Below are 21,888 nucleotides of genomic sequence, written 5' to 3'. Positions count from 1 at the left end.
TGTGTGGACATTTTAAGAGCCTGGTGTTTGGAAGAACCTAACCATACCCCGGTGGTGTAGTTTTCAAATAAACGGAGAGAGATCTGGCATATTTTGACTTGTACCAGATACTAGTCCATGACAGGTGACATCTGATCACAGAATTAAAGACGCTAACAGCTTGTGTTATACGGTATTATATTCGAGTGACCGGCAGACGTGCCTATGTAGGATGCTAAACAGGTGTTCGGAAAATCCTCTTGAGGCTTGAAGAATTTGCTTTTAATTATTTAAAGAGAAGCCCAACTTTTAGGCAAGTTTTCTCCTTCGTTGGAGCGTATATACAAAGTGTTTTGTCATTTATTGTTATTAGAATTTTTTTTGTTTGTTTGTATTTTGGTCCTGGTGGACTAAAGGGCAGATAAAAGAAAAATCCTGGTATCCACAAGGAGTAATTTTTGGCTAACTTGCTCGGTTCTCTCTTGCTCTCTCACATAGCATTGACCCCCTGCAGGACATAATAGGTTATAACTCAAGATAAATGGTTTTCAATTCTCCAGATTCCTTCAAATTTAGACTAGGAAATTTGATTTGTATCAGATTTATTCAGTGCAAATTAAATTACTGGTAAAAGCCATTTATTATGATCTAAGGTCTTTGCAGACACCAGATTATAGTAAAAAGTGGGTTAAAAATTATACTTGCCTTGCTTCTCATGCCTCTTGCTGTGGAAGATCCCCTCCGGGTCCTCCATTGGTTCACCTTGTCTCTCCAACTCAGTCTTCTTTTTAGTCTTCAGTCTTCTCTCTCATCTTATCTTTCGTCTCCAGCCTTCTCGTTCATCTTTAGTCTTCTTGTTCATCTTCAGTCTTCTCGTTTATCTTCAGTCTTCTCGTTCATCTTGTCTTCTCTATCTACAGCTTTTTCTTTTTCATCTCAAGCCTACTCATTCATTTTCAGTCTTCTCATTCATCTTCAGTCTTCTTTCTCATCTTCTGCCTTCTCTTTTATTTTCAGCCTTCTCTTTTGTCTTCAATCTTCTCTCTCGTCTACAGCCTTCTCTTTTGTCTTCGGTCTGCGTTTTCAGTCTTTTCTTTCGTTTTCCACCTTCACGTTCGTCTTCAGCCTTCTTGTTTGTCTTTAGTCTTCTTTTTTGTCTTCAGCCTTCTCGTTCGTCTTCAGCCTTCTCGTTCATCTTAAGCCTTCTCATTCATCTTCAGAACGTCTGCAGTCTTCTCATTTGTCTTCAGCCTTCTCGTTTGTCTTCAGTCTTCTCGTTCATCTTCAGTCTTCTTTTTTGTCTTCAGTCTTCTCTTTCCTTTTCAGTCTTCTCGTTCGTCTTCAGTCTTCTCGTTCGTCTTCAGTTTTCTCGTTCATCTTCAGTTTTCTTGTTCTTCTTCAGTCTTCTCGTTCGTCTTCACGTTCATCTTCAGTCTTCTCGTTCGTCTTCAGTCTTCTCGTTCATCTTCAGTTTTCTTGTTCTTCTTCAGTCTTCTCGTTCGTCTTCAGTCTTCTCGTTCGTCTTCAGTCTTCTCGTTCGTCTTCAGTCTTCTCATTCGTCTTCAGTCTTCTCGTTTGTCTTCAGGCTTCTTGTTCGTCTTCAGTCTTCTCGTTCGTGTTAACGTTCATCTTCAGTCTTCTCGTTCGTCTTCAGTCTTCTCTTTCATCATCAGTCTTCTGTCGTCTTCTTGTTCATCTTCTCTTTCAAAGACAAGGCCAGCAATACATTTACAGGGCTAGTTCAATCTTCTGTTACTGAAAATGTAGCATTTACATTGATATGCAAATGAGGCTATGGTAGGTCTGAAACCTTTATTACTTTGGCTCTGTTCCCTCCCCCCTGTGCCGCCTCGTCTTGCTTGACTGACCACCTTTATGCTGTCTGACTTCAGGTAATGTAGCCATAAGTCAAGCAGGAAGAGGTGGCTCTGGGCAGGCACTAGAGCTGGAGTGACAGATGCTTCAGATCTACCTTAGCCTTTCAGCTTCATTTGCATATTAATTCAAACTCTGATTTCTCAGTAACGAAGGAACAGACTGGCCATGTAAAGGTATTGCTTGACTTGGCTTTGAAAGCGCTTCAACATTTTGATCATGGTTCTTGCACTAAAGCATCATGGTGCAGATTTTTGACAATGCATTTACAGTATTTTTTTGCCCCTAGTGCCATATTTAGATGAGGATATTGATTGTATATTATTGCTGTGGGTAGAAAATATTTTTCTGGTTGTACAGTACTAGGACTTCTTGCAGTTTTTACCGTGTCCCTCTAAGTATACAATCCAGCAAGATTCGGAAGGCACAGTGAGACACATTCATGTAAATGCATAGTTAACAGCACATTCATTCTCATTCAAGCATCTTGATACATCGAGTCGTTTTATAAAGGGATATGAATTCCTCCGCTCTGGGTTTCTGTGGAGACAGTTACCAGGACTTGGAGGCTTTTGTGCCGTTCTGGTGCTAGTAGAGGAACAGAATGAATTTATAGCAGGTGCAATGTGCATGGGCAAATTCATGTAAAGTACCACACACACATTATTACATAATGTTATCCATGCTGGTGTACGACTGATGACAATATAAAACTAATACCGTAAATTGTATAATTTATGAAAATGGGAGCCCAATAAGGGCTAATATTGTAGATGGATATACTGTGGGTTTTTTTCATTCATTTCTATGCTTAGTATCCCTTTAAGAACAGGTGACATCATTAACTAGTCGCGTGATGTCATATTTCTGAATCAACAGGCAATACTCACCTTGTTTTAGAAACTTTCCAAAGATATAGGAGAAATAATACTGAATACAATTTAAAGGGGACTTCTCACTGGATGTTTTAAATGTAAATCGAGTATCTCCTCCAATTGCCACTGTTTCACTGATTCTAGAACTGTTTTTCTTTTTCTTCTACATCCCTCTGTTCTAAAGTTATGACCTCCGGTAATTGTGTAAGTTTTCTCTTCAATTAAAAGTGGGTGTGTACCACAGAACTTCTCTATGGGCGTGGCCATGTTCTGATTGGCTAACATCAGTGCAGAAAAGGTAAATGCCCACAGAGAAGTTGTGTGGTATACAGCCAGCTAATTGAAGAAAATCTGCATCATTATTACTGGATATCATAACTTTGGAACAGAGGGACACAGAACAAAAAGATAAACTGTTCCAGAATCAGTGGAGCAGTGGCAATCAGAGGAGATACTTTGTTTAAACATAAAAATTCCAGTGAAAAGTCCCCTTTAAGTTATATTCTGCATTATTTCCCCTATGTCTGTCGAAAGCTTTTAAAACAATGTGAATATTGCCTGTTGATTCAGTAACATGACATCACACAACAAGTTAATGATGTCACCTGATCTTAAAAAAACACTAAATCTAGATATAAATTAAAAAAGACCTAACTCCATCTAGAATACTCTCCACTTCTGTTGATATCTAGTTTTGTCTATTTTTAGCTGGAAAACCAATGAGATAGTGTTTTGCTGAAAGGGTTACCTGGTCTTTTGAGTTCTGTAGTCACTCTATGCTCCTTGTTAGGATTCACTGGTATTGCCGATTACAGTGGGCTGTTAATTGACTGAGATTTGCATATTTCCAGTCACATTCCTACTGGACGTGTCCTGCTTCTATCAATACAAGTAAATTGAAGAAAGTTAAGCATGTCTAGTCGGTACGTGACCGTATGCATGCAAATCACATACTTGTTGTCGCTTGACTGCTCATTTGAAACGGGAATACCTGGGAATCGTGACAGCAAGTGTCAGGATTCAGAAGTCTGCAGTCACACAAGACCTTTATACACATTAACTGAAAATGGATCAATTAATGATTGTCCTTCAGTGGCCCCGAACACTGCCTGTATTCTGCTGGTGTCTGTATTCTGCTTCTGGTGCCTGTATTCTGCTGCTGGTGCCTATCTCCTGCTGCTGGTGCCTGTATTCTGCTAGTGCCTGTATTCTGCTGGTGTCTGTATTCTGCTGGTGCCTGTATTCTGCTGGTGTCTGTATTCTGCTGCTGGTGCCTGTATTCTGCTGGTGCCTATATTCTGCTGCTGGTGCCTGTATTCTGCTGCTGGTGCCTGTATTCTGCTGCTGGTGCCTATCTCCTGCTGCTGGTGCCTGTATTCTGCAGGTGCCTGTATTATGCTGGTGCCTGTATTCTGATGCTGGTGCCTGTATTCTGCTGGTGGTGCCTGTATTCTGCTGGTACCTGTATTCTGCTGCTGGTGCCTGTATTCTGCTGGTGCCTGTATTCTGCTGGTGCCTGTAGTCTGCTGCTGGTGCCTGTATTCTGCTGGTGCCTGTATTCTGCTGCTGGTGCCTGTATTCTGCTGGTGCCTGTATTCTGCTGCTGGTGCCTGTATTCTGCTGGTGCCTGTATTCTGCTGCTGGTGCCTGTATTCTGCTGCTGGTGCCTGTATTCTGCTGCTGGTGCCTGTATTCTGCTGCTGGTGCCTGTATTCTGCTGCTGGTGCCTATATTCTGCCGGTGCCTGTATTCTGCTGCTGGTGCCTGTATTCTGCTGCTGGTGCCTGTATTCTGCTGGTGCCTGTATTCTGCTGGTGCCTGTATTCTGCCGCTGGTGCCTGTATTCTGCTGCTGGTGCCTGTATTCTGCTGGTGCCTGTATTCTGCTGGTGCCTGTATTCTGCTGTTGCCTGTATTCTGCTGGTGCCTGTATTCTACTGCTGGTGTTTGCATTCTGCTGCTGGTGTCTGCATTCTGCTGCCTGTGCCTGTATTCTGCTGCCGGTGCCTGTATTCTGCTGCTAGTGCCTGTATTCCGCTGCTAGTGCCTGTATTCCGCTTCTGGTGCCTTTATTCCGCTGCAGAATGCTGCCAGTGTCTGTATTCTGCTGCCGGTGTCTGTATTCTGCTGCCGGTGCCTGTATTCTGCTGCTAGTGCCTGTATTCCGCTGCTAGTGCCTGTATTCCGCTTCTGGTGCCTTTATTCCACTGCTGGTGCCTGTATTCTGCTTCTGGCGCCTGTATTCTGCTGCCGGTGCCTGTATTCTGCTGCCGGTGCCTGTATTCTGCTGCCGGTGCCTGTGTTCTGCTGCCGGTGCCTATATTCTGCTGCCGGTGCCTGTATTCTGCTGCCGCTGCCGGTATTCTGCTGCTGGTGCCTGTATTCTGCTTCTGGTGCCTGTATTCTGCTTCTGGTGCCTGTATTCTGCTGCTGGTGCCTGTATTCTGCTGCTGGTGTTTGTATTCTGCTGGTGCCTGTATTCTGCTTCTGGTGCCTGTATTCTGCTGGTGCCTGTATTCTGCTGCTGGTGCCTACATTCTGCTGCTGGTGCCTGTATTCTGCTGGTGCCTATCTCCTGCTGCTGGTGCCTGTATTCTGCTTCTGGTGCCTGTATTCTGCTGCTGGTGCCTGTATTCTGCTGCTGGTGTTTGTATTCTGCTGGTGCCTGTATTCTGCTGCTGGTGCCTGTATTCTGCTGGTGCCTGTATTCTGCTGCTGGTGCCTACATTCTGCTGCTGGTGCCTGTATTCTGCTGGTGCCTATCTCCTGCTGCTGGTGCCTGTATTCTGCTGCTGGTGCCTGTATTCTGCTGCTGGTGCCTATTTCCTGCTGCTGGTGCCTGTATTCTGCTGCTGGTGCCTATTTCCTGCTGCTGGTGCCTGTATTCTGCTGCTGGTGCCTATTTCCTGCTGCTGGTGCCTGTATTCTGCTGCTGGTGCCTGTATTCTGCTGCTGGTGCCTATTTCCTGCTGCTGGTGCCTGTATTCTGCTGCTGGTGCCTGTATTCTGCTGCTGGTGCCTACATTCTGCTGCTGGTGCCTGTATTCTGCTGGTGCCTATCTCCTGCTGCTGGTGCCTGTATTCTGCTGCTGGTGCCTGTATTCTGCTGCTGGTGCCTATTTCCTGCTGCTGGTGCCTGTGTTCTGCTGCTGGCGCCTGCATTTAGTCTGTTGGTGCTTGTAGATAGTAGTACTATGTTGCAGTAGCCTGCATTTTGCAGGAATGTGCCCCAAGTGCTGGGGGCCAGTGACGGGGGCGCCATTAAGCCACTTTGCGTAAGACACAGGACAAGTGCAATGAACCTAAACGTTCCATCAAAACTCAAGAGAGGACGGTATAGGACTTTTGGAAAATGAAACAGGAAATTCTATAATTTGTGAAGACATTTCATATATCGCCCATCTTATGTAATAGTTTGTTCTACTGTAACCACTAAAGCAAAAATATCGTCAGCGTATCGTGATCATTGAAATATGGTCCTAGATACGGCGCAGCGTTCATCCTCCATATCATCCAGAATACAAACATTCCATATTGAGAATAACTTGGAAGGGGTAGCAAACTTCAAACAGAAGGAAAGAAAAATCTGAAAAATAAAGCATAAAAACCCCATAAACCTATTTTGTCAGCTCCGATACTGAATATATAAGTGGCCCCATGTGGATATCACTTTAAGGAACGCGTAAAGGAATGTTTAGCTTACATAAAGAAGGCTAGGAGGAGTCTTATTCACAGGACCCTGGTCCAGCAGCCACTGGTCCTGGAGCCCTGAGAACCACCTCCTACCGATCTGTATTGCTGGATCCTATTTTAATTAGCCAGCCTGGTGTGATGTTTGGGTGTCACGCCACAACAATGATGTCATGCCTGGCCGGCTATTTAACATAGGGGCTAAGGATGCCGATATGTAGAAGGTGGTTCGGAAGACTCCATCCCAGTGACCATGGACTACTGACCTGGCCACTGGACCAAGGTCTTCGGAATAAATTGGATTATCTTTTTCTTATACAGATTGGTCTCTGGTTTGGCAATATGATGTACCTTGCAATTTTTTTTCACAGATGGATAGGTGATAACTTACTGATTGGTGGGGTCCAGTGACCCACCGGAACCCATCGGCAGAATGAGCAACTTTTGTTCCCGTTACAAAGTAGAGTGACAGGTTGGACATCCGGCCAACTGTCCATTCATTGTCTATGAGGCTACCAGAAAAAGCCAACCACAGCTCTCGGCAGCCCAATAGGGAATGAATGGAGCGATAGTAAAGCATGCGCACAGCCGCCACATTCTAACAGGGTTAAAAGTGCCATGTTCTTGGACCCCCACAAATGGTAAGTTATCACCTATCCTGTGGTTAAGCGATAACTTCTTTTCACCAGACAATACCTTTAGGGGCTTTCCAGAAAAACACATTGATTGACTATACATAGGAGGCGCCTTTAGTGCATAATGGGGGTCTAACCACCACTGATTAGAAGAATGAAAGGTCATTAGCTATCAATTGATCATAGCCCTTTTGTGCTACTGTCGGGTTCAGAATCAATGTATTTTCTTGGATAACCTTTCAGGTGGCCATATTTTATTGTACGCATATGGACCACCATGCTCGGATTAATCACCGGATTCCCACTCTGAATTGACAGACACATAAGAGGCTTTAAGTTCTGATCGGGAGACCCTCTGACATCTGGGTCCATGTTCGGTGAGCCAGTCTGAACCCGGCCTTATGGGGGTTGGCTTGATAGATATTGCCATTTATGTACAGCTCCATAGAATATGTCTGCGCTTTCTTGGAGGTTTCCGTATTTTATACATCTGGGTAGATCTAAAATTTGGATTTTATTTTTTGAGAAGGAATGAAAATTATTTCTGTATAAATAGAAACACCCGCAGGTTTCACCGTGCGTCGGTGGCCGTAGTTTCTGGGGGTTAAACACACGCACCTTGTGAGAGCTTCACGTTTCACAGCCTCGGTGACATCACTTCTTCCAAACACAAGACTCTTAGGTCAGCAGTCGCCCCACACATTACATTCTTTGTATTATGGCCATTTTCCAAGCCCCTCTGTTGAATTCGGTTTTATTGAACGGGCTCCGTTTGTTGTGATTTGTAATCAGGCTGACGCAGACTGACAGGCATTTTTGTTAATTTTAGATAATTATATTTTGGTTTGCAACCTTAGTCGGTAAATGTTAGTCTGTTGTCCATTTAACTTTTTCCCTGTCTCTATATTGGGTTGGTTCCCTAGATGACTGACTTCGAAAACTAGAAAATTGTTGTGACCCGCCAACTAATCACCTGCACTTAACATTTTATTCCTTTTTTTTTTTTTTTGCTCTAGTGTATTAGTCCCCAACTTCTGGCAAAACTACAAGTTCTATTTTGCCATCAAGGAATGCTGGGAGTATCTATTTTGCCATCAAGAAATGCTGGGAGTTGTAGTTTTGCAAAAACTGGACAGATACAGATTGAGGAACACCATCGAATGAATCTAAAATGCAAGAAACTTTTCCAATTATTTTTCATTAAAGATCTACTACCTTTTAGTGTTGGTGAAAAAAAAAATCTAATGGTCTCCATGGTTACAGACTACAAACAAATCTTGTGTAGTCTGATCCTGTAATTAGTTTTCCTACTGTAGTTCACCTATTTCTAGAAATCTATTAAATGTGTGTTAGCCAAAAGTAGGAGCCAGATATCGGGAAGTTGAACTTCAAGATCAGACCACACAAAATCACAGGTGTGTCAGAGGCTGCAGACCGTCGCTCTGCATCTGATAACAGAAGGTTTCAGCAGTTTGCTTTGTATACTTCTTGCTGAGCCTACTGACTTTAGGACCCAGTGGCAACCTCCCTCGGTTCTAGTGGACACACCTGGACTGGGGCGTATCTTCCTCTCTGGTGTTTCCAAGACTTCCGTGTTTCTCTCTGAGTCTACTCAAGCTAAGTGTTCCCCCATATTTGTGTATCCCATCTGTCTTTAGTGGTAGTGGGGATTGACTAGTGTTATCCTGTCCTTCCTGATGCAGGGCTTATCGCCAGGGTCAGGCAGGGATTAGGTATCCTGCTAGGCGATAGATATGGAACCTATATAGGGAAGATAGGGCAGACAGGGTGACGTTAGATCTGTCTAGGGGGCTTCACTCCCCCCTTCCCGAATCCCTAGTGTTTGGTTCTCTTATCCCTCGTGTTGCTCTTAGCCTTTCCCACACGTTGAGTGACACACAAGATTTATTTGTAGTCTGTAACTATGGAAACACATACATTTGCGTGTAATCAAGAGGAGACTAGAAAATTTTTAAAGGAGGCTATTTACAAATGCGTCACATTTCCGATAAACAACGCATGCAACGCACTTGCGTCATAAATGCGTAAAAAAATACACATTAGTGGCTATGTAAAACGCATAGGGCACAGGTGCCTGCGTTGACCCGCGTTGGTCGACGCATACGCCTTTTGAGTATAATGCAAGTGATTTTTTTTTACCGTTTTTGACCTTCAATTCTATAGGACAACGCATGCGTCAAAAAATGCTGCGTTGTGTATGCGTTTGACATGCGTTTTGCGTTGCGTCGATGACGCTGTGCCCAAAGACGCAAATGTGAACGTAGCCTTAGAATGTTGAGCAAATTTATCAACATTCTAATGGGCTAAAATCTGAAACATTTAAACCCGCCTTGAATACACTTTGCACCGCCCCCCAAAAACTAGTACTGCCCACCTCTGAAGAGATTTTTTTTAAGCCCCACCCCTTTTGTGCTTACGTTCCCAGAACTGGCCCAGTAGATTTGGAACTATTGAATATTATGAATGGTTTTCTACTGTTGTATGTAAACAATAAAATGCTTTGAGCCTTGGGATCACTTTTTACGGCCCCCAAACAATTAGGACCACCCACCTTTGAACAGAGTTTTTATACGCTCCACCTCCTTTTGCATTTGTTACTTTGACTTTCTGGCAAAATCTGAGGGATTTCCACCTCTGCATTTAAGAATGAATTCCTACATGTATATCAAATTTATTTATGTGATATATGGGATAATGTAGCTACCAATGTGTGAATATTACAAGTCATCTAGATAATCGCATTTCATGTGCATATATGAGGGATTCCCCCTCTACAAAATGGAAAGCATAGCTCCCAAATGTCCTAGATTCAGTAGGACTGTCTTTATTTCTAGTAAACTTTCTTCTTGTGATGTCTTCTCTCGACATCTTCCTTTCTCATTAGTTCCTCCTCGGGAAGCAACCCGTGTCCCAAGGAGGAGGAGCTACTGAGTGAAGAAGATGTGGAAAAATTAAACAAATCATTTTTTTTCTTGTGATCTTGTCTCCCTGGGAATCGAACCAACAACCTGCATCATTGAAGGAAGCCACAAAAGCTATGAGCCACAACGTGGCTGCATTGCACGCTCTGACCCCACACGCAGAATGTACTGATACATAGAGATACATCTGTACTTAACAGTGTGTTTCTATGTCCTTGTAATCTAGAGGGAAAGTAAAAGTCTGATTTTTTTTTTTTTTAATAATAATATTGGAAAACAATTAAAAAAAATAATTTTAATGTGCTGTTTTTAAAAAAAAACCAACACAAATTAGCAAATAACAGACATATTTGGTGTCACTGTAATTGCAACGTCCAGCACAACACAGCGATCAATTGATGTAAAATGGCGGGAAAAAATGTGATTTATTTTTTTATTCATTACACCCATAAAAAAATGTAATAAAACTGTAATTCTGAGTCCATGTTCACCTCTAGCATAAATTTTTCTGCTGATTTTTTTTTTCAATTTTGTCCAAGCAAAGTGGATGTGATTTCATGAAAACTGTGCCCCCTGTGCTTCTAAAGACGCTGCTGAACTGTGCGGTTTTGGTGCTTTTTTTTTTTATTGGCTTCTGTACTGTATGCGGAGCCTGAAAAAAAATCATGTAAAAAACTGCAGATACTTTTTTGAATGCAGAATCAAAGATTTTTTTTGTGCTATAAAAACTACATTAAAAGTGCGGCTTCATATTTGCATAAAAAAAGCATCAAATAACAGGAAAAAGGCACAAAAAATGCAGCAACAATGCAATAACCAGAGAAGGTTGTTATTGTGTAGCTTGGTGCAGATAACTGCAGAAAACAACACGGAATTTCTGCAACGTGTGAACACTGCCTTACAGACACAAAAAAAGTCAGATGTTATATAGTGAAGCTTACGTAAAAATGTGAAAGTTCTTGGTGTTACGACTGAATGAGCGAAGAAAAGTAAAATCCACAGGTCCCAACTAGAGATGAGCAGGACTCACAGATGGTGTTGCTCCAGTAATGGCTAATCAAAAGCCGTACCAGGGACGCCGGAAGGAAAAAGATTCATGGGTGTCCCGTCCAGCCATCCAGGTAACACTGACCCGGAACGGAGTCCCGTGAATCGATCTCTAGTCCCAACTGTCCCAGGTACAACGGACGGTCCCGGATTTGGGTCTTCACCCTGCAGTCTCGGGGGTCTTATGAATGTCCCTCGCTGCCACCGCCCTTCTGACATCTCCTCCTATCAGGGTAGAAATAAATGATAAATGGGCGAGAATTGGGGTGTGGCCAGGGGCGTGGGAAAAATTTGCCGCATGGTTTGTCCCTCTCTTCTATCAAGGTTGGAAAGGTATTTGGTGCAACTCATAGTCAGGCATGCAATACTACATTTTTATATTAATCACAGGCATGTAATGCTACTTTTTTCCCCTGCAGATGACACAGTTTTTCATTTTTTTTAAATAAGTGGTTAAAAAATTTTCCTTTTCAATTAATTTTAAAAGTATGTTGTTTTTATGTAAAAAGTTGGAGGATTTCGGTCTGCCCCTAAATCTATACAGACAGTTCTAGAAGTATATACTTTTTCATAAGTAAATAAATATTTGTTGGCTGCCCATGAGTGGAATTTTACCTTCTCTGGGATTTACAACATTTCAGAGATTCCTTGAAGCATAACCGTCCTATACAGTAGTCTGCGTACATCATCCTTAGATTTTATTTTATTTTCTCTTATGTCAGCACTCCGTATGCCGAGTTATCTGACATGCACTGATGCCGCAGTCTGGCACATGATACTTGTTTAGGAAGACCCTGCGTACGTAGCCGGACACTCAGCCAGGAGGGGAGATGAACAAAAGAACCTTTGACGAGTTGCTATATATATATATAAAGGGGACTTAGAATGTTTCTGCTTGTTTGATGTGTAGCCCACCGTGTTTTCCGAAAAAATAAATCTTTACTCCTTCCATTTGGTAATCTGCCCAGTTATCGTCGCAGTGGAGAACGGACAAATAATAAACAGTATGGCAAAAAAATGTTTACAGGTATTCCATGTGTAAAGGGATATTGAGGAAGCCATAATGCTCACATTGTGCCTTGTCAAATATAAAGTGGAGCGTCTTTTAGAGGCTCTTTAAGGGTTGGGTTATCTGCGAAATGAGCTTGAAGCCAATAGGAAAGCCTCGATGATGGATGGAACGAGTTTGTGGAGCTGTGACCTTGGGACAACTCAGAAATCTGAAGAAATATTAGACGAGGAGTCTCAACGGCAGGGTTCCTCCTCCTCTTTGTTGGGTCAACCCAACTCAAATCTCCATATTTTTTCCATCCATTATAAGAAAAAAAAGAATTCTTAGCCACTTTAATATTTAAGTATGTTGTAGGGCTTGGATAGGAAAAAAGTTCTGCCAAGGTCCAGTCAACCCATGCGAAAACGAGTACGGTCAACCTGGGATGATTCTCCAACGCCAAACAGGTCCCTCAGTTGTCTTTACCTATGCCGTTGAGTCTTCGTGATTACCAGTCTGCCCATAAAGTTTTTTTCTTTCTTAGGTTTACTATCTTGTACGAATAAGGCTGGAGTCACACTCAGCGTAAGACAATACGGTCCGTATATTACGGCCGTAATACGCTGAAAAGTCCCCAAAATAGTGGTCCGTAGCTCCTCCGTAGGCAGGGTGTGTCAGCGTTTTTTGCGCATGGCATCCTCCGTATGTAATCTGTATGGCATCTGTACTGCGTGTTTTTATCGCAGGCTTGCAAAACAGACATACGGCTATACAAGGGATCCATGTGTAAAAAAAAAAAAAACATATATACTGTCTATATATATATATATATATATATATATATATGTCAGTAGGCACATATATGTATATATATTATTACTTCATACAGCGCTAGATAGCTTTAAAGGCGGTAATTCAATTACCGGCTTTGCTATCTCCTTCCTAAACCCGACATGATATGAGACATGGTTTGCATACAGTAAACCATCTCATATCCCCATTTTTTTTGCATAATCCACACTACTAATGTTAGTAGTGTGTATGTGCAAAATTTGGCCGTTCTAGCTATTAAATTAAAGGGAAAAAATTGCCGTGGGCTCCCGCGCAATTTTCTCCGCCAGAGTAGTAAAGCCAGTGACTGATGGCAGATATTAATAGCCTGGAGAGGGTCCATGGTTATTGGCCCCCCCCCCTGGCTAAAAACACCTGCCCCCAGCCACCCCAGAAAAGGCACATCTGGAAGATGCGCCTATTCTGGCACTTGGCCACTCTCTTCCCATTCCCGTGTAGCGGTGGGATATGGGGTAATGAAGGGTTAATGCCACCTTGCTATTGTAAGGTGGCATTAAGCCAAATTAATAATGGAGAGGCGTCAATTATGACACCTATCCATTATTAATCCAATAGTAGTAAAGGGTTAAAAAATACACAAACACATTATTAAAAAGTATTTTATTGAAAAAATCACAAAGGTTGTTGTAATATTTTATTCTACGCTCAATCCACTCACTGAAGACCCTCGATCTGTAACAAAAAAAACAACAAAAAAACAACAATATACATACCTTCCGAAGATCTGTAAAGTCCCACGATGTAAATCCATCTGAAGGGGTTAAAATATTTTGCAGCAAGGAGCTCTGCTAATGCAGCACTGCTCCTTGCTGCAAAACCCCGGAGAATGAAGGTAAAGTAGGTCAATGACCTATATTTACCTTCATTTGCGGTGAGGCGCCCTCTGCTGGTTGTTCCTAGATCGTGGGAACTTTCCTAGAAAGCTCCCAGGCTCGAGTTGATAAGAGGCGCCCTCTGCTGGTTGTCCTCATATGAACTTGAGCCTGGGAGCTTTCTAGGAAAGTTCCCACGATCTAGGGACAAAAAGCAGAGGGCGTCTCACCGCAAATGAATGTAAATATAGGTCATTGACCTACTTTACCTTCATTCCCCGGGGTTTTGCAGCCAGGAACAACGCTGCATTAGCAGAGTTCGTAGCTGCAAAATATTTTAACCCCTTGAGATGGATTTACATCGTTGGACGTTACAGATCTGCGGAACGTAAGGATATTGTTGGTTTATTTTTTATTTTTTTTGTTACAGATCGAGGGTCTTCAGTGAGTGGATTGAGCGTAGAATAAAATATTACAACAACCTTTGTTTTTATTTCATTAAAATACTTTTTAATAATGTGTTTGTGTATTCTTTAACCCTTTACTACTATTGGATTAATAATGGATAGGTGTCATAATTGACGCCTCTCCATTATTAATTTGGCTTAATGTCACCTTACAATAGCAAGGTGATATTAACTCTTCATTACCCCATATCCCACCGCTACACGGGAATGGGAAGAGAGTGGCCAAGTGCCAGAATAGGCGCATCTTCCAGATGTGCCTTTTCTGGGGTGGCTGGGGGCAGGTGTTTTTAGGCAGGGGGGGGGGCAATAACCGTGGACCCTCTCCAGGCTATTAATATCTGCCCTCAGTCACTGGCTTTACTACTCTGGCGGAGAAAATTGCGCGGGAGCCCACGCCAATTTTTTCCGCCATTTAACCCTTTAATAGCTAGAATGGCCAAATTTTGCATATACGCACTACTAACATTAGTAGTGTGGAATATGCAAAAACAAATGGGGATATGAGATGGTTTACTGTATGTAAACCATGTCACATATCATGTCGGGTTTAGGAAGAAGATAGCAAAAGCCGGCAATTGAATTACCGGCTTTAAAGCTATCTAGCGCTGTATGAAATATTAATATATATACATATATGTATCTCACTGACATATATATATATATATACCTATTCTATGTGTACACATTTATTCTACCTATTCTACTGTAAGCTGTCAGTGTGATTTTACTGTACACTGCACTGAATTGCCGGCTTTTCTCTCTAACACCGGTGCGTATTTCTCGCAAGTCACACTGCTGGTCTGTGTGTGATCTGTATTTTTGGGGCTTCCATAGACTTTCATTGGCGTTTTTTTTGCGCAATACAGTGACAAACGCAGCATGCTGCGATTTTCTACGGCCGTAGAAAGCCGTATAATACTGATCAGTAAAATACGGCAGATAGGAGCAGGGGCAGCGAGAATAATTGGGACGTTTTGTTAGGCGAGTTTTACGGACGTATTTTCTGCACTCATACGTCCGTAAAACTCGCTAGTGTGACGCCGGCCTAAGAAGTAGTCTTGGGTGTAGACACTAAGAATTTGAATAATTAGATTTTATTTGCCTACAACGGTGCCCAAAGGGTAAAAGACATAAATGTAGAACGTTTTTACATTTGTTCAAAATTCATGCCCCTACATGTGCTATTTTAAAGAATTTGATGCTAAAAATGGCAATAAATGCCAAAAGATAAAAATTAACTTACAAAAAATGCAAATTGGTCATATTTTTCAGCTTATATTCCTTGCATTTCTATTTTACTATTAAAAATGGACTCAACTTTGAAAGTTATCGCCTATCATTGCTAATCGCTAGGGGTCCGACTGCTATGGCCCCAGTGATCCAGAGAACTGAAGCAGAGGTCAATCATGCGCACTACTGCTTCACTCTTAATGGGAATGCTGGAGATTGCCTAGCGATGTGCTCAGCTGATCTTTGGCTTGCCGGTTGGCCGTTCTCCATTCAGCCCATCTCTGGATCATTGTGGGTCATGGAAGTTGGACTCTCAGCAGTTGGAAAATTATTACCTATCCAGTGCATAGGGAATGGCTTTCAAACTTTAGAACACCCCTTTAAATAGTTATAACCCATAGAGTGTAACATGATGGATGACGTGTGTCTCTAAGGCAATTGCTGCCTATTTCGTCTCGGAAACTTGAACTATAGGACACGTGGAGTTGAAGACCAAATTTAAACATTTTGAAAAAACTCTCCATTTCTGAAACTTGGAGCGAAAATTTGGTGTGGCTTTTGGATATGGGCTGACGGAGTCTTTATGTAGAGTTTTCAGAGTAGAACCTTTAAGTTTTTAAGAAGGATTTGGAGAGTTTCTGCCCCAGAAAATTCCTCGAAAACTCTGAGGGAAGCTTCAACCTACCAATACAAAAGAAGGATGGGGTCTTCCAGAGATTCATACAAAAGCAAAATAGAATCAACCTGAGAAGACCTCCATTTTCAGAGGCCAAATGAGCTGTTTTTTTTTTTTTGTTTTTTTTTTTTTAACTTTTGAACAAGGCCTACATACATATGCAGTTTCCTTTTGGCCAAAAATTTTTGAACGTCTCTGGGTGGCATTCATAGGTGATGTCTCTGTGGAACAATGACCATGTAGCAAAGAAGAAATCTGAACAAAGAGAAGAAGGGAGCCTTTATGCCAAATCAAGTTCCTTCCTCCTGAGGTGGGGTCAAACCCCAACAATTCTCCAAACTTAAACTTAAGATGCCTTGGATAGTTTTCATCCAAATGCTCATTAAGCCAAGGGCTGTTCCTTGAGCCGATGGCTAGACACCTCTGGTGGATTCTAATGTCCGAAAAGAACAATTTGAGCTAAGAAATTCAGTATGGTAGATTCTTCTTTTCTCCTACATAATTTGTTGGGGGAGAGTCAAGAGGTTCCAATTCACGTCAAATTTTTGGGCAGTCTTGCCAAAATCGGCATGTGCCACTATTTTGCTCCAATGTGTTCGGACACCTCTTTCTCAGCTCTAGTAGGAATACTGGTTGATCTGACTCTCTGACCAGTTCCTCCATCCTACATTTGACAGAATTTTAGGTTCTGCATAGAGGCTACCCCTAGGATAGGATCAGCCATATCGGTGGTTGCCAATGAGGCTCGATTCTACACAATGGCCATATCTGTTTCCAAAGTGGAACCAGTTTATGATATTTCTTCAGACCAATTTCACGGTTTCAGTATATCCAAGACGGAAGTGATGGCCACACATGTGGTCTGTAGGGGCAAACTTTTTTTTCCCTCTTTATTATAAGTAATTAATTGCTAATACGACTTAATGAGGCCATATATAATGATGTACTAAAGTGTTATTCAAGGTAAGTCTCCGTAAATATGTGCATATTGCAGTCTTATCCGATGTGGCCCGGTGCCATCTCCAGCAAACGGGGAGAAAAAAGCGAAGAACGTCTGGATTTAATTTGGCCGGTTAGGTGACTGTTACTTTTTGTTTTCAGAAATTGTGATGGTAAATCAAGGACATCTGGCTGTAATATTCCAAATCAAAAGGAAAAGTAATGCCTAACCAAATCCCCATAAAAGGCGAATCTCAAATTAAACTGCACCCTTCCCGCCCCCCCACTGATTAATAGTGAGCGCAGCCTCGAAAGTGAAGACGTAGAACAATATATTCATTCAGTCGCTTTCTCCACGGTGATTGATTACCCTAATTGTGTCACCTATAAATGAAGGTGAGGCAGAAAACAAATACTTATTCCAGGTCTCCGGAGGGGCGCACAAAATTTTCCTAAAAGTGAAAGTAGCGGGAAGCATCGTGCTTTGTGACTTTGTTGACTTCCAATGGGCGAATACCTAAACCAGACCAACCCTGCAATGCAAACGACGTTCATGGAACTGTAAATTTAAGAAAGGGGCGTCAGCGGAAGTAGACCTCATTATTCGGTACTATAACAGGTACACAGTCCAGGTTCAAACAAATTCTATTATCTCCCGATAAGAGAATGTGATATTTCAGCACATGGCAGCAATAAAACCAATTTAGAGTCCAGGTAGATGAGATAACGGCAGCGCGCACCTTTCATGCCAAGCTATAGGGTCTTTAACAGGTAACTTTGTAACCGTCATTTCACTATGGAGGAAAGAGGACTTTCAAGTTCTTCATTGCTTGCCTCTATGATTGCCACTTTATCACCGATATATACAAGTTTCGTGCGAAAGTTTTAGGCAGGTTTGGGAACATTCTATCACCAAAATGCAAAGTGAATGAGCAAAATAAAAATCTAAATCCCATCAAGATTGGATGACCGCCCTTTGCCTTTATCAGTTCTTCTAGATACACTTGTCACTTGCACAGTTTTTGAAGGAACTCGGCGAGGGAGGTTTTTCCAAACATCTTGGAGAACCAACCACAGATCTTCTGCAGATGTCACTTGGTCGAATCCTTCTGACTTTCCATGTAATCCCAGACAGAGTGGATGATTCCGAGATCGGGGCTCTGTCATCACTTACAAGATTCCTTGTTCTTCTTTATATTGAAGATAGTTCTTAATTACGTTGGTTTTATGTTTGGAGTCGTCCTGCTTCAGAATAAATTTGGAGCCAATTAGATGCCTCCTGGATGGTACTAAATGATCTCTAAGTATCTGCCTGTATTTCCCACCGTTGGGGACACCCTTAATCTTGACCAAATCCCCAACTCCATTTGTCAAACTGCAATCCCAAACTTGCTGGACCTTCCACCATGTTTCGAAACTCATCATTGTGTTTCTCTCTAGCACTTTGGAAAACAAACTGTCTTCTGTTACAGCCAAATATTTTATTTTGACTCCTAGCTCATTTTTCGGCAACCAGTTCTTACGTTTTCAGGCATAGTTGAGTCACTTCATCTTGTTTCAATGTGGAAGGCATGACTTTTGGCTACAATTCTTCCATGAAGACCTTTTCTGCCCACCCTTCTCCGAAGAGTAGAAGGGTATAGCCGGATCACTCTGATTGCTGCCATTTCTGAGTTGATGGCACTGCTGGACTTGTGATTTAGAAAGAAAGCATGGTGGGTCTTTCATCTGCTGCACTGTTTCCTTTGCCAACCACTGTGACTATGGTCCTCATTGTTGCCCATTTCTTGGTGCTTCTTGGAAAAAGCTTGAACAGAACATCTTAAAAACCCAGTCTGCTTTAAAATCTTTGCCTGGAAGAGACCTTGCTGATGCAGTATAACTACCTTGTGCCTTGTTGCTGTGCGCAGTCTTGCCATGATGTATGGATCTGTGACATGAAACTGTCTTCTACAACCTCATCTGTATGGTAGAGTTTGTCTGTTTCCGAACTTTAACCAACACCCAAATCCCATAGAAGTCAATGGGGACCCAAACTTTGGTGTTGTAAAATGGTTCTCTCTCATTGTTTGATACACTCACCTGCCTGGTAGAATTGGTTACTCATTCAATTGACTATAATCTTACAAAATCCCTAACTTTGTCCTGTAGGTAGGTGATATTTTGATTTTTGGAGGACTTCTTTAAAGAAACTCAAACTTAAATGCCAGCGATTCCTCTCTTCATTGTTTCCTTTCATCCTGTTGTGTCTCTAATAACAATTAAAACTGAGAAAAACATCTAAAATTCTTCTGTATATGATCAGAAAATCAGTCATGCACCTCCCTCTCACAATCCAGGTGTAAAAAATACAAGGAACTAAATCTCACACACACACTTCATGTAATGGAAGAAAACTCCACAGTCAAGTGTAAGACACCATTGTCCCTTTTCCCGCTGCCCATATGAAAGTTATGCACCCTGCCAACCTAAAAAGGATCCCTCTGTGCTCCTGACATGTTTTTTTTTTATAGCAAATTATTACATAACATATAACTTTGCACTATGATGTGCCTCTGTTACTCCTCCTGGTAATGTATGACTACATTGCAAACTTAGCTCTCCCGCTCCCTTTGTCACTACATTGCAAACTTAGCTCTCCCGCTCCCTTTGTCAGTATAGTGCGTCACAGTCTAACGTTATCATCAGATCGGGGAGTGCCGGGGTATTTCCCAGTTGAGACCGTTTAATGACAAGGTGGATTGGAAACATCCAGTTGTCCATTGATTCATACATTGGCAGGAGGAATAACAGGAAAAATAAACACTTTCCTAAAATTTTACATTTTTCCAAACATTTGAATTCGTGAAAAAAAACAAAAATATGAAAAAAAAACCCCAACGATTCTGAAGCTTTTTTTGGAAAATTTTGCATCGTTCTCCTGTTATTCTTCCTGAAAATGTGTGAATAAATTGGCTCTTACTCGTTCCCCTTGCTGATGGAAAGTGTTAATCAGGTATAAGACTGTGTACAGACACAACTTTATGGACAAGGGGACTTCTAACACTACAACACTTTTCAATTGCCAGGAGGAATAACAGAGGAACACAATAATGCAAAATTTTAAGTGTAGGTTATTTTCAGTATTATTTATGAATTTACTGAGATGTTAGGTGGTCAGAGAAGTCCATACATGGTGTAGTCGGGAATGATCCTTATTCCGCCATAAGCAATCCAATCACCCAGTGAATGTGCAGCATTTTGCTCATTCATTGGGCAATTTCTGACCTGTAGAGATGAGCGGATCCGTGGAAGTACGGGAGGGCCGGGTTTTGACAGAATTTTAGTGTAAAGTTCTGTTCAGGTATCAGAACTCTGCCCGAACTTTAACCAAAACACAAATCCCATAGAAGTCAATGGGGACCCAAACTTTGGTGTTGCAAAATGGTTGTAGTAAAAGCTAGGGCTCTCTCTCATTGTATGATACACTCACACATATACATAACACACACATATGTATACACAGAGCACATGCACACATTTGTATATACAGAGCACATACACACACATATATGTATACACAGAACACATACATACACATATATAATTGTCTAAGGGTTTTTCTGTCTGTCTGTCTTTCTGTCTTTCTGTCTGTCTGTCTGTCCTGGAAATCCCGCCTCTCTGATTGGTCGAGGCCGCCAGGCCTCGACCAATCAGCAACGGGCACAGCGACGATGATGTCATAAAGGACGTACAAATCCCACGTGGCGGCCTCGACCAATCAGCGACGGGCACAGCATCGACGTAGAAATCCCGCGTCTCTGATTGGTCGAGGCCTGGCAACCTCGACCAATCAGCAACTGGCACAGCGACGATGATGTCATAAAGGACGTAGAAATCCCACGTTTCTGATTCAGCGACGGGCACAGTATCGACGTAGATGTCATAATGGTTGACATGGCGACGATGATGTCATAAAGGTTGCCTCGACCAATCAGCGACGGGCACAGTCTGCCGCAAATTCTGGAATCATCATTGTCCATATACTACGGGGACATGCATATTCTAGAATACCCGATGCGTTAGAATCGGGCCACAATCTAGTACACATATATTTATACACAGAGCACATACAAACACATATATTTATACACAGAGGACATACACACATTTGTATATACAGAGCACATACACACACATGTATACACAGAGCACATATATGTATACACAGAGCACATACATACATGTGTATATACAGAGCACACACAGACATATGTATACACAGAGCACATACACACATTTGTATATACAGAGTACATGCTTAGAGAAACATGCTGCATACACAGAGCACATACATACACACACACACTATAGAACACTTACCAGTCTGTCCCTTCTTCAGTTCTTCTAGACACTTGCATCATACCTGTGGTAAAAATTGTTGTAGAAATAGTGAGGGCACATGTTTAACTTGAAGCTCCTGGGACCCTATCGGTAAGGGGACACACATAAGGTGCCACGTATAATAATGGTGTCTTCTTACGTGGCAGAGGAGCTTTTGTGCCTCCTCAGCCATCAGGACCAGGTATACAGGTACCTCTTCAGCTCTTATAGTTGCAGGTAAATGGAGTATTAACCAATACATATGATGAAGAAGGGAGAAATGACATGGAATGTAAATGACCCAGTGCTGCATTGGCTAATTACTCTTTCGAAACCAAAGTTTGTACACTGCCATGTTCCTGTTAACTCCAGGGGCAATTTATTTATGCAAACATCTAGGATGACATTGAAGAAGTCCTAAATCTCTTGAAAGTTTCAGAAGTTGACAAACATGATAATCTTACTTCCGGGACCTTCTCAAAGTTTTTGGCTACTTCTGAAAAGTTTAGAGAAAGCC

The 21,888-nt window shown here is 42.0% G+C and overlaps 1 protein-coding gene and 1 long non-coding RNA gene across 2 annotated transcripts in view; one reads left to right on the top strand and one right to left on the bottom strand.

Annotated features, from left to right (window-relative positions):
• The window catches only part of CCND2 (cyclin D2), a 691,175-nt gene that overhangs the window by 318,077 nt on the left and 351,210 nt on the right, over positions 1-21,888 (top strand). The gene's annotated exons all lie outside the window — the stretch shown is intronic.
• Positions 10,276-21,480, bottom strand: LOC138673921 (uncharacterized). Its single transcript, XR_011320370.1, has 2 exons — positions 21,372-21,480; positions 10,276-11,267 (listed from the first exon to the last, which is right to left on the bottom strand). It is a non-coding gene; the product is annotated as an uncharacterized lncRNA (long non-coding RNA).

This window comes from Ranitomeya imitator, chromosome 4 (assembly GCF_032444005.1).
Source record: "Ranitomeya imitator isolate aRanImi1 chromosome 4, aRanImi1.pri, whole genome shotgun sequence".
Taxonomy (NCBI): Eukaryota; Metazoa; Chordata; class Amphibia; order Anura; family Dendrobatidae; genus Ranitomeya; species Ranitomeya imitator.
This window is presented reverse-complemented; position numbering and strand designations above follow the sequence as displayed.